Raw genomic sequence first — 13,988 nt, forward strand, 5'->3', positions numbered from 1 at the left:
CTAAGGCTAATGCCTTAACAGATGTGCCCCATGATCACTGATGTTGTTGTGCAATGTCAAAAATTGTGCTTATAATTTACCCCCATGCACCCACATTTTTCTTTGGTCTTTCAAGGTCAAATCCAGACAGGGAGGATGGAGTATCTGGGACCAGCAAAAATGCCATATGTTGTCCTGGTCCCATATTGCCTGTGAAGCATCTGAGCCTTACTGTATCGCTAGAGAAATCCTCCTGAGAGGTGACCCATGCCAGTTTCTTGCTTACATCAGTAGCAGACAGGATAAGTTGAACATTGAGAAGGAACCCTGTATTTGCAATCAGCATCCTTATGTTTTTGTTGCTTTTAAATAGCCTACCATTGGATCTGTATGTGTAGCTCTAATTTTCAGAAAGAAAAGATTCTTCTCCCTTTTTTCCTGTACATACACATAGAAGTAACATACTTGCAATACACAGAACTATACAGGCAGGAAGAAGTGCATACACGCACACACAAAGATCAACACCAGCCTTTCTTTAAAGCATTTGCTTACTTTAAAATGCCCCGGTGTACTTTTTGTTTAAACAAAGCTTATGTCCTTTGCTTATTCAGTTGTTGTTGTTCAGTCGTTAAGTCGTGTCCGACTCTTCATGACCCCATGGACCATAGCACGCCAGGCCTTCCTGTCCTCCGCTCTCTCCCAGAGCGTTCATATTTGTTGCATCGGTGATGCTATCTAGCCATCTCATCCTCTGCCGTCCCCTTCTCCTTTGGCCTTCAGTCTTTCCCAGCATCAGGGTCTTTTCCAGGGAGTTTTCTCTTCGCATTAGGTGGCCAAAACATTTCAGCTTCAGCTTCAGTATCTGTCCTTCCAATGAGCACTCAGGGTTGATTTCCTTTAGGATTGACTGATTTGACATCCTTGCAGTCCAGGGGACTCGTAAGAGTCTTCTCCAGCACCACAGTTCGAAAGCATCAATTCTTCGGCGCTCAGCCTTCCTTATAGTCCAGCTCTCACAGCCATACATTACTACTGGTAAAACCATAGCTTTGATTAGACGGACCTTTGTCGGCAAGGTGATGTCTCTGCTTCTTACTATGCTGTCTAGGTGTGCCATAACTTTCCTCCCAAGGAGCAAGCGTCTTTTAATTTCATGGCTACAGTCACCGTCTGCGGTGATCTTGGAGCCCAAGAAAGTAAAATCTGTCACTGCTGCCATTTCTTCCCCTTCTATATGCCAGGAAGTGATGGGGCCAGATGCTATGATCTGAGGTTTTTTTAATGTTGAGTTTCAAACCAGCTTTTGCACTCTCCACTTTCACCCTCAACAAGAGGCTCTTTAGATCTTCTTCGCTTTCTGCCATTAGGGTGGTATCATCTGCGTATCTGAGGTTGTTGATAATTCTCCCGGCAATCTTAATTCCGACCTGTGATTCATCCCCGCATTTCTCATGATGTACTCTGCATATAAATTCCCAATTTTCAACCAATCGGTTGTTCCATGTCCGGTTCTTACTGTTGCTTCTTGACCCTCATACAGGTTTCTCAGGAGACAGGTAAGGTGGTCTGGTACTCCCCTCTATTTAAGAATTTGCCACAGTTTGTTGTGATCCACACAATCAAAGGCTTTAGCGTAGTCAATGAAGCAGAAATAGACGATTTCTGGAATTCTCTTGCTTTCTCCGTGATCCAGTGAATGTTGGCGATTTGATCTCTAGTTCCTCTGCCTCTTCGAAACCCCGCTTGTACTTCTGGTAGTTCTCGGTTCACATGCTGTTGAAGCCTAGCTTGTAGGATTTTGAGCATAACCTTGCTGGCATGTGAAATGAGCGCAGTTGTGCGGTAGTTTGAACACTCTTTGGCATTGCCCTGCTTTGGGACTGGAATGTAAACTGACCTTTTCCAGTCTTGTGGCCAATGTTGAATGTTCTAAATGTGTTGGCATATTGAGTGCAGCACTTCAACAGCATCATCTTTTAGGATTACAAATAGCTCAGCTGGAATACTGTCATCTCCACTAGCTTTCTTGTTACTAATGCTTCCTAAGGCCCACTTGGCTTCACTCTCGAGGATGTCCGGCTCAAGTTCAGTGACCGCACTATCATGGCTATCAGGGACATTAAGATCTTTCCTGTATAGTTCTTCTGCATATTCTTTCCACCTCTTCTGAATCTCATCTGCTTCTGTTAGGTCCCTGCCTTCTTTGTCCTTTATCATGCCCGTCTTTGCACAAAACGTTCCCTTGAGATCTCCGATTTTCTTGAAAAGATCTCTAGTCTTTCCCATTCTACTATTTTCCTCGATTTCTTTGAATTGTTCATTTAAGAAGGCCTTCTTGTCTCTCCTTGCTGTTCTCTGGAACTCTGCATTCAGTTGGTTATATCGTCCCCTTTCTCCCTTCCTTTTTGCTTCCCTTCTTTCCTCAGCTACTTGTAAAGCCTCCTCAGACAGCCACTTTGCTTTCTTGCATTTCTTTTTCTTTGGGATGGATTTCGTTGCTGCCTCCTGAACAATGTTACAGACCTCCGTCCATAGTTCCTCAGACGCTCTGTCTGTCAAGGCTAATCCCTTAAATCTATTCTTCACCTCCACTGTATATTAATAAGGGATATGATTTAGGTCATACCTGAATGGTTTAGTGGTTTTCCCTACGTTCTTCCATTTAAGCCGAAATTTTGCAAGAAGCAGCTCATGATCTGAGCCACAGTCAGCTCCAGGTCTTGTTTTTACTGACTGTATAGAGCTTCTCCATCTTTGGCTGCAAAGTACATAATCAATCTGATTTCGACATTGACCCTCTGGTGATGTCCATGTGTAGAGTCGCCTCCTGTGCTGTTGGAAAAGAGTGTTTTCTATGATCAGCGTGTTCTCTTGGCAAAACTCTATTAGCCTTTGTCCTGCTACATTTTGTACACCAAGGCCATACTTGCCTGTTATCCTGGTGATTTCTTGACTTCCTACTTTAGCATTCCAATCCCCTATGATAAAGCGGACATCTTTTTTTGGTGTTAGTTCTAGAAGGTGTTGTAGGTCTTCATAGAACCAATCAACCTCTGCTTCTTCGGCCTCAGTGGTTGGGGCATAGACTTGAATTACTGTGATGTTGAATGGTTTGCCTTGGATTCGTACTGCGATCATTCTATCGTTTTTGAGATTGTACCCCAGTACTGCTTTTCCCACCCTTTTGTTGACTATGAGTGCTACTCCATTTCTTCTAAGGGATTCTTGCCCACAGTAGTAGATATAATGGTCACCTGAATTAAATTCGCCCATGCCTGTCCATTTTAGTTCGCTAATTCCCAAGATGTCGATGTTCAGTCTTGCCATCTCATTTTTTACCACCTCCAGCTTACCTTGATTCATTGATCTGACATTCCAGGTTCCTAAATAATATTGTTCTTTACAGCATCGGACTTTCTTTTCACCACCAGACACATCCACAGCTGAGTGTTATTCAGTCCATATCCATTAAACTTCCATGCAGGGAACTTTCCCTGGCAAATGAGGCAGCCATTTTTTAAATGGTGGTGGCCATTTTGATTCCCCCCCCCTCAGAAAACATGGCATGATGGGGAAACCAAATGCTCACTGCAATGAAAATACAGCCCACAAAGGCTGCAGATTTCTCCATTACACTCAACTTTCTGACGTAACAGCTGTTAGGCACGAGGGAGGCTTCTGCATCGGCTTATGGTAAGTTCCACTGACTCTCGTTACATGTTTAAAAGGTTATTTTTTTAATGAAATTAAAAACAATTGTATTCCACTTACCCCAATATAGGAGGGATAGGAAATCATCAATGTTTTAGATTAAGAAACCTTTGTTTTCTTCAGAAATCCTGAGAAGAAAGGTCACCAGTATAAATTCTCAAAGTAACTTTTAACAGAGGGAGATTTTACTTTTTCTCTTTAAATGGTCTTTCTCCCTCAAAATTTCAATCTTCCTGAAATTTTCAGGGTATGCATGAAAATTTCAGAAAGATTGGTGGAACAGTTCTGATTTTATGAAGGGTAGTACAACCCACCCCCGATCACTATTTAACATCGCAGTGTGTATATATTACTGATCGGCTTTAACAAGCGAGACCCTAGCATGTCCCCTTTAATTTCCCAGTATACTAAGTATTGTACAATTAGGTAACCGCTGCAGAATAGCTCTTTGTATTCTATCAACTGTGCTGACAGCATGCAATGCATATTCTCCATAGTTCATAACTGCCAAGTATGCAAAGTGCAGCTCCTTACATTATGAATCAAGATTTCCCACTGCTTGGGATTCCCCTTGTATTAAGAAGAATTATTGCTCGTGCTTGCACACTTTACGCGAAGTCTGTGGAGGTTACAAGAAGTCAACAGGGATTTAAAAAGGCTAATTCGATAATTTAAAGGACTTGGCTGCAATTCTGGCAGGCAGAATTCTGACTGTACCCTGACACAAATGCAGATTTATTGTGTGTTGTTTGGCATCAGTTGATTGCTCCCCCCCCCACCCGCGCAAACCTCTTAAGGTAGTGGAAGCACAACACTACAGCACTCATTGGCAAGTGTTGTAGTATGCAAAGTTCAGACACATCCACAATGTCTTTTACTCAATGGTACTGAAAACGCACTAACTAGAAGGCACAGGAAGTTTGTACTATTTCTTATTATGGCAGCCAAATCAGAAACAGACAACATGCAGAAGATGGGATATTCTCCTGGATTGTCACATTGGTGTGCAGTGTGCTCAACTCTGGGAAATACTCATACTCCTAACATCAAAATCAAGCTTTACTAGAACATGGAAGCACATGGAACAACTTCCTCCTCACATGGCTTCCTCTTGTTACCAATTTTGATAGCCTCTTTGAAACACATGGAACAACTTCCTCCCCACATGACTTCCCCTTGTTACCAATTTTGATAGCCTCTTTGAAACACAGGCCTTTCTTCTGCAGTATGCCTTGTTACATTACAGTAGGGATTTTCTGAACAATTGCTGACAGAGTACAATGCTTTCATCGCTGCTTCACTGTGTTCTCTGACTTGTTGAAATGCATTGCAAGATGAAAAATAAAAAGATACTTAAAAAGCCCACCTTAATTCTGACCTTTTCAAGGCCTGCCATATTGTAGAGGACAACCCTCAAAATTCGCCAGAGGCATCTTCCATAGGTGGAGCTCCTTTCAAAAAAGGTACCTCTGCCCAATGTTTGGGGATCCCCCATAGCCCACAACACCATGGCCAGCAGGAGGCCACAACCCCCGGTGTAGAGTTTTCAGGGGGCTAGGCTGCCGTGGGGAGGAGGGGTGGGGAAGTCTGCTTCTGCCAGCCCAGTTGCATGTCTAAATCTGGATTCAACTGATTATATTTTAGGTGCACGTCTATGGATTTTTAGTTCCAAGTTCCAATAGAGCCTCCTTCCATATACTATGCATTCCTACATGTGGCATTTAATTTCTACCACTGTACGTGTGTACATACTTAGGCCATAGGAAGCTGCCTTACATTAGCCCAGTTGTGTCTACTATTCTGATTGGCAGTGGTTCCCCCTCATTTACAAGACGCCGCCTTTCCCATCACTTGCCTATTCTTTAAACTGGAGATACCTTGGACATCCTCCATGCAAAGCATGTGCTCTTCCATTGAGTTTTCATGTAGATGTTAAAGAGCATGGGGGACAAAATGGAACCTTGTGCCATGCCATGGACCAATGGCTATGGAATGGAACAGACGTTACCCAAGCACTACCTTCTTTTGAGTCTACTCCTCCAGGAAGGAGGAGAATCACTGTAATGCCATGCCTCCCAATCCAAACCCAGATATTGTCCAGAGCAATACCATGGTTGATGGCATCAAAAGCTACTTAGAGGTCCAGTAGAACCAATAGGGTTGCACTCTCATCACCCATTCCCTGGCTTAAGTCATCCACCAGGGTGACCAAGGCTTTTTTTGTCCCAAAACTGGGCCTGAAACCAGTTTGGAATGGATCTCAATAATAAGCACCTCCCAGCACTGCCTGGAGTTGACAAGCCATCACACACTCTTAGCACCTTGCCCCAAAATCACAAATTAAACACTGGGCAGTGGTTGTCCCAAACCATGGCATCTAAACTACTGGATTTCTAAATCCACACTGCTTCCTTCAGGGCAATGGGAACCACACCATCCATCAAGGAAGCATTAACCACCTCAAAGGTCCAAATCTCCAACCCATTCTTGGCAGATTTAACAAACCAGGATGGGCAAAGGTCAAGAGAGAATGTGGTAAGGCTCAATTCTCCAAGCAGTTTATTCATGTCCTCAGGCTGCATAAGCTGAAAAATATCCATAACAATATGACAAGACAGTGCTCTAGCCCTATCCATCTCCAAACCTGTCAAACAGTGGCATCCAAGTCAGCACAGAAATGAATAACATTATCTACAAAATGTCCAAATGTCATAGTGAGCGCTTGAGGGTTCAAGCTGTTGTGTCACTGAACCTACACCAAAGAGGCCCTTCACCACCTGAAAAAGTTTTGCCAATTGACACCGAGCAGATGCAATGGTGGTGGAAAAGTAAGATTTCTTTGCTGGTATCACTGCCATGGAGTAAGATCAAAGATGGGTCCTTACCTGTGTTCTGCTGTATTTGTATGTCTTCTGCTATTTTTGTTCTAATAAGATGACCATGTTGTTTCACAGAATACCATGGAGCTGACATGGATCTACAAATGGGTTGACGACATCTGGGAATGATTGTATCGATGGCCTGGATCATCCCCTCATCCAAGCTGAGACCAGGCAGCATCATGTACAGGCAAACTAGAGATCCCATGTTAGTAATTCCTTTCTATAACTTCCCCATTTCCCTTTCATTAGCAGTGGACTGCAGCTCATTGATACAGCAAATCTTTGCATGCATATGGTCCCAGGTTCAATCCCTAGCATCTCCAAAAGAATTTCAGTTAACAAAGCTGGGATAGTCTTCTGTGCTTGAAACCCTGGAGAGCCACTGCTAAAGTAGTTAATATAGACCTAGAAAGACCAGTCGTCTGACTCAATATAAGGCAGTTTCCCATGCTTAAAGCAGTCTCTACATGGTATTTTACTCCCATCATTACAACATCAGGTAGTGCCACTTGATTTTTTAGCCACTGCTGGAACAAGACACACTGCCTACATCAAGTGGAAGAATCACATGGAATGTGGTGGTGCTACACGATATGGTGGAGGCAAGAATAAACCATCATAAAGACCAAGTTTCCAGCAACTTTTTCAGATTAACTATCATGCTTAGACCAACCTTGAAAAGTATAATGTAGTATGGCATGAAGTAGAGCTAGGAAGTGGTCTCACATTGATGACAGATTTTATAAAAATCTGCTCATGATAAAATCTGCTTTTGTCTCATAGAAAGCTACAGAGCTATAAAAACATGATAGACAAATGTGCCCTTGCCATCAGAGCAGAGAATATGGTTCTGTTTAAATTGGATTAAAAAAGAATGACCTAATTTTAGACTATCGCAGGAACATATGTGGCTGCTATTCAAAACAAAAGGCTACCAGACTTTCATGCTCCATCAAGTACTATGTCCAGATTGCAGCTCCTATTGCAAAAACATAACGGATAGGGCTTAACTATCTTAATTACCAGAAACAATTCAACATTTATTTTAATACAATAAATTTGTATTAAACAATAAACTTAGTACTGCACTATCTATCTCAGCAGACGCCCTTCCCTTCCTTTCCCAGCTCCTTCCCCCATTTCAAAGGACCTCTTGGAATTTGGGGATTGTTTTCTTCAAAGTAACGTGTGCCTGGAATACATGGGAACATACAACAGACAGGTAGATAATACAGGAAAACATAAAGCATTGTCAAACTAAAAAAGACTCAAAAGTAGAGATGCAAAATTTCCAGAAATGTTGAAGCCATGGGAGAAAAATGTTTTTTTCTCTGGGCTTTTTCGGGGGGAAATGGAAACTGAGAAAAACTGAAATATAAGCAATACTTTTTTTTAGTACCCTTCACAGATCTCAAGTCATTTTCTTACTTTCATACAATCTTCCCCAACCTGATACCCTCGAGATATTTTGGACTTCAGCTCCTATCAGCCTCAGGCAAGATGGCCACTGGTCAGAAATGCTGGCCATTGTAGGCCACAACATCTGTAGGGCACCAGGTTGAGGAAGGCTGCTTTAGGAACGTAAAGCCTTTATGTTCCTAAAGTTATGTTATGTATAACTTGGTTTGCTCATAACGTTATTGCTATATTTGAAAACTTTAAAAAGCGAACTCAGTAAATTTGTAATTATTGTCTGAATAAACTATACTTTAAATATTTAATATACCAGACATAACTAATTTATGAGCAAGCCAATTTATACATAACATATTTTAGGTTCCTAGCTTACGTCTGACCAGAAGGAACTTTAGCAAGTAGTCCCTGAAACACCTGAATCGTCCTAGAAGCTAGAAGGGGCAGGAAGAACTGAAGGCAGAGGAAGACAAGTCCAGAAACACAGGACTCTGTAGAACAAAACGCAAATTGTCAAGAATGTACGTTTTCTTCCATATTATGATACGGTGACTCTATTCACATGTTGGGAAACTGAGCATGGCTTGGAGCATCCCCAAACGTCTCTCAGTAAAAGATACATTGGATTAATAATTTTAATAAGAATGAGAAGAAACAACTATGCTGAGAATCTTACAAAGAGGATTAAAAGCCAAATTTCCCCATGGCTTATTTCCAGACATTTTACATCTCTAGTTTTTCTAGAAAGACTTCTTATTACTTCATTTTTAGAAATCATTGTGGGAGGTGGGAAGTAAAGGCTTGGTAACAACATCTAAACTCCTTGTCTTAAATTCTAGAAGAAAATATTTTATAATCCAAAACTTTTCAATTTTTCTGTGTTTTTTTTCTGGGCTTTCACATCTCTACTCAAAAATAATTACACCTGGGTTCAAGGTTTTACTCTTCTTGTCCATCCATCTCATCCTAGCAAGAGACATTTTTTTTGCAACCAGTTTGAGGTAAGTCCAGTATTCAAGCCATAGTCATGCACAATGGGCATTATTCACTTGGATGGGATTTTTGTCTTCAACCATTCAAATAAGAAGTAATGTTGCCAAAGCACAGTCTTCACAAAGTTGGGCAGCATACTCAAAGTTCAGCCAAGACCTTGGGTTCAAATTTGTTCCCATTTGAGAATTCTTATTTGGTTCAGTATTAGACCTCTAGAGCTCAAGTATAAGACTGATTGCAAGTCTTTATCTCACAAAAGGTGATGGCAGGGGAGAGAAGCTCCTCCTGTTGATAACACCTGCCAAGAAGAGCACATAAAAAGACATTACAAAAAGATTGCCCTTTGTCCCACCTCTCTCAATACTTCTAGTGCTTCCAAATCTATCTCATACTATAACAGCTCAAAATAAGCAAGAAGAAGTCCATCTGTTCTGAGCTGTTACATGTTTAGTAACAAGGTGAAATTCCGCGGAGGTTCAGCATACATCCCTCAAAGGTCAACAGGAAGCTTGTATCAAAACCTGGCTCTAAATACACATAGCATTTCATACAATAAAAGAAGTGAACTGGTGGTGACTGACCAAGAAAGAGTTCTTGGAGTTATCTTTGGTGGATAACTCAATGAAAATGTCAACCCAATGCGCAGCTGCTGTGAAAAAGGCAAATTCTATGTTAGGCATAATTAGGAAAGGAATTGAAAATAAAACTGCCAATGTCATATTGCCCTTATACAAATCTATGATGCAATCACACTTGGAATCCTGCATACAGTTCTAATCACTGCACCAAAAAAAGGATATTGTAGAGTTGGGAAAAGTCAGAAAAGGACAACTAAAATGATCAAGGGCTAGAACAACTCCCCTATGAGGAAAGGTTACAATGTCTGGGACTATTTAGCTTACAAAAATGGTGAATAAGGGGAGACATGATAGAGGTGTACAAAATTATGCATGGTGTGGAGAATGCAGATAGGGAGATATTTTTCTCCCCCTCTCATAATACTAGAACCCAGGGTCATCCCATGAAGCTGATTGGTGGGAGATTCAGGACAGAGAAAAGGAAGCACTTCTTCAAACCATGTATAGTTAAATTATGGAATTCACTACCACAAGATGTAGTGATGGCCACCAACTTGGATTGCTTTAAAAAGGGATTGGAAAAATTAATGGGAGGTTAAGGCTATCAGTGGCTACTAGTCATGATGGTTATATATAATCTCCAGTATTGGAGCCAGTATGCCTCTCAGTCCCAGCTCTTGGGGAATGCAAGCGAGAGGCTGCTGTTGCACTCATGTCTTATGGGCTTCCCATAGGCAGCTGGTTGGCGACTGTGTTAATAGAATGTTGGACTAGACAGGACTTTGGTCTGATTCAACTTGTCTCTTCTTACGTTCTTATAACCTGAATAGCAAAACATTAAATAAAATTTAAATACTCCAAAGTCCAGGGGAAACAGAGACAATATTGCCAGGTTTTTAACATCTAAAAGTATTCCTAAGCCAGGTTTTAAACAGTGAATCAACTAACTTGTGCCAGAACTGAAACATGTTAATTAGAAATACTATCATAAACAGGAGTAGAATTCAGATGATACTGTCGCTCTTTTCCGAATGAAATGTAAGCTATTTCATCAGAAACAAAGCCGTAATTTTGCCAAGATGGCGTTGTGGACAAGTAAAGGTAACATTTAATTGCAGAGGCAAGCCAAGAACCAGGCACTTGCCCTCACACAGCCATAGGCATCTCTGTGTGAGGGGCTGTAGCTCAGTGGTAGAGCATATGCTTTGCATGCAGAAGGTCTCAGGTTTGATTCCCCAGGTAGGGCACGAAAAACTCCTTGACTGGAGAGCCCCTGCCAGTCAGTAACAACAATACTGGGCTAGATCGGCCAATGGCCTGACTCCATATAAGGCACCTTCCTATGTTCCTAAGTCTTCGCTTTGTGCCGACTGCAGCTGTCTCCTCTCACCTCCAAACAACAATCCAATCTTTTGCAGCAAGGTGGCTCAGCTCTACACGCGGGTTGCGGCACCCACAATCCGCGGGATTTCCATTACCTGCACATCCCTGACTACACTGTTCTCAGCAGTGCCGTCTAGTCTTGCAGAAAGTGATGGGCTACCATGGAGACTTTTGATTGTCTCACCATCAGCACGGATTTAGTCAGTGAACGTTGTTCCAGGAGAGCATCGCAAAACAAGAAGAAGCTGTTGACCATCGTTAATATTCTACTTCAGTCAGGAAAGGGGAATAAGGTTAGCTACTCAATGGCAGCGATTTCAACACAGCTCCAAACCCAGCATCTCGCTCTCCAAGCTCAAGGATGTCTGTCTCCTTTATAGCTTTCACATATATTACATTTCCTTCCCACCCCGCTTCTATTAAAAACACGCACGGAGCAGGAACCCAGTGACCGGAGACACGGAACAGTTTTCTGTGCTAAGGGGGACGTAAACAGACAGGAAGAAAAATGCCGGGATCGACCGCTTGGGGATCGCTCGGGGCTGCTGCTTTCTGATTTCATTTCAGCGCTGACGGTGCTGCCTGGCTCTCCACAGTCGCGTTTGCCGTTCCCACCTCCCCGACAGACATACGCACCGTTCCCCGGTGTGGCATTCGCGCGGACTGCCGGGGTGGCGGGGTCGGTCCCGCTCGCCAAGCTCAGCTCGCCCCCGCCCCCACTCCGAAATCTCGCCGCCGCCTCCTGCCCAGGACGCCGCTTGTGGGGCATCTCTCAAGGGAGCCCTCGCCGCGGCTGGCCACCCGCCGAAGCGAAAGGCAGCGCAGGGGCGAGAAGCGGAGCCCGCGGCCCAGCCGCAGACGCACGAAAGACCCTCCGCGTGCCTCTGGAGCCGGCCGGCCGCAGGACTCGCCGACGACCCGCGCGAATCAAGCGCGTTCGGCTTCCCTCGCTCCTCTCGCCGCCAGGGGCTTCCCGCCCACCGCTCTGGCGTTGCTACCCAGCTGCCTTTCTCCAGCCACAGCGCCACACAACAACAGCCCCCTTTTCCCACCGCCGCCCTCACCTGCTCAGCCTCGCCGAGCCCTCAGGTATTGAAAGGACCCGGGCGGGGGGGGGGGGGAGGAAGCGGGACTCACGCTGCGGAAGGGAGACCACGGCCGCCGCCGGCGGCAGCAAGGCCCGGAGAGAATGGAAGGAGGGGTGTGTGTGCGCGCGCGCTCCTCTTCCTAGTACCCACTGCAAAGTGCCCCCCCTTCCTCCTCCTCCTCCTCCCGGCTCAGGCAGTCTACTCTGCAAAGCCCCCCCACTCAACTCCATGCTGCAAAGCTCCACAGCCCCCGAACGCGGCAGAGCTCCGCCCCGCGGCACATTGCAAAGCCCCCCAACGCTGCTGCACGGCGCCAGGCGGAAAGCAACGCAAATGCGATTTCCCCTCAGGTGAAGAAGAAAAAGAACGGGGAGACGGAGACACTCTCTCTTTCTCTCTCTCTCTCTCTCTCTCTCTCTCTCTCTCACACACACACACACACACACACACACACACGCATCCAGAAATGCTGCTCGCGCGGTTTGAAGCTGCTCCGCCAGCCAGAGCCGGCAGTTGCAGCCCCCAGAGCTTCAAGCCTGACTCACCTAATATAGAAAGCCGCGCGTCCTCTTTCCCAGCGCTGTGGAGTTGGCCGGGGCTGTTCAGCGGTGAGAAGGCGCTCTGTGTGTGCACAACATCGTTCCCTTCTTTATTACTCCGTGCAGTCAGTTGTGGCGCTGAAGATCGGTCTGGGGGCGAAGCCTCATTTGCGGGAAAGCGCCCCCTTTACTAGACACGCTCCTATTCCTTGCTATACAGCCTCCACTGTACACTGCGGAGATCCAATCTAATAATGATGAAACGCTCCAATTTTCCACATTGTGTGGAAAATTCACATTGTGACTTTCACATTGTGTGCAAAATTCATCACAATATGGCCCCAGATTCTGCCGTTGCTGCCTCTGCGTTTAATACACAAAATCCCTACAACTGTAATGAGTCTCCAGCCGCTTTACAATGCTAAATGTTTACAATGCTAAATGATCCCTCCAGTCTTGGGACAAAATCCCCTGCTAGTAAAACTCTCTAAACCCCTTCACCAGTTACACTGTCTAAAGCCTTTGACCATTTTCCAGGATGCAAACTGCCCTCCATCCCTATGGTGTAGCTGGAATTTATAGGTTATAGAGTACCCAAGCACAGGCAGTCTCCATTCACGGTCCTCTTTCCTCCTCTCATTCTTTTTATTGCTGCAGGTACCATGGCAGGTGAGGAGACTTGTGAGTGGGTGGGTGGGTGGTCATTTTAAGTGGTGAAAGTCTCATACTCCATGTTTATGCAGATGCCCCAGGGAAGGGCTGCACGGCTGGCTGGTTAGCTGGCAGCAACAGCCGCCCACATCCCCCATTAAAACTGCGCTCCCCCGTATCTCTTTCTCTTTTCAGCCCTGTGGTTTGATTGACAGAAAGCCTTTCAAAGGCCGCCCACGCACACGCTCGCACACAGATACACTTTCCTCTGAAAGAGCAAGAGAGATGGTGAAGGGGGGAAACATGAATGAAATATTCAAACTGCAGAAGTGCCCAAGAGGAAGAGAGAACCAGAGAGATTGGGACGGACACACACATACCCACACCCACACACCAGCTCCCCAGAGAATAACAGCATTTGGACCCTTCCCTTTTCTCTTTTAGGATGCAACAGTCTCAACAGCAATATATTTTATTTTGCAAGGGAAACCAGCAGTGTATTGTGTAGATACAACATAATTCACACCTGAGCAGCTGAAGAATAACATACAACTATGCTGCTGCACACAAACATTGTGGGAAAATGCCCACAGAAAAGGTCAGATGCAGGTCCTGTTGAATTACTGGGTGAATGGTGGGAGCCACAGCAAAAGTGTGTGATGCTTCTGCACATTACAATTCCCAGGCAGCTCACAGCCAGCCAGGCATATAGACACATAACTATGTGCAGGATTCAGTGTTTTTACATGTCACCCAAAAGAGAAACAC

At 44.5% G+C, this 13,988-nt stretch overlaps 1 protein-coding gene across 12 annotated transcripts in view; it reads right to left on the minus strand.

The window, feature by feature from the left end:
- The window catches only part of PTPN5 (protein tyrosine phosphatase non-receptor type 5), a 111,988-nt gene extending 99,299 nt beyond the window's left edge, over nt 1-12,689 (minus strand). Inside the window, exon 1 of one of the 12 annotated variants that reach the window (XM_084855379.1) lies at nt 12,576-12,689. The gene's annotated coding sequence lies outside the window, so the exon portion shown is untranslated. Of the gene's footprint in view, nt 1-11,578; nt 11,872-12,006; nt 12,435-12,575 lie in introns of those variants that run through there. The other 11 variants (XM_084855314.1, XM_084855342.1, XM_084855293.1 and 8 more) reach the window with 11 other exon arrangements.
- Between the last annotated feature and the right edge of the window lie 1,299 nt (nt 12,690-13,988).

Source organism: Heloderma suspectum, chromosome 1, assembly GCF_057233095.1.
Source record: "Heloderma suspectum isolate Gila_16-S chromosome 1, 16-S_ref, whole genome shotgun sequence".
In the NCBI taxonomy this organism is placed as follows: domain Eukaryota; kingdom Metazoa; phylum Chordata; class Lepidosauria; order Squamata; family Helodermatidae; genus Heloderma; species Heloderma suspectum.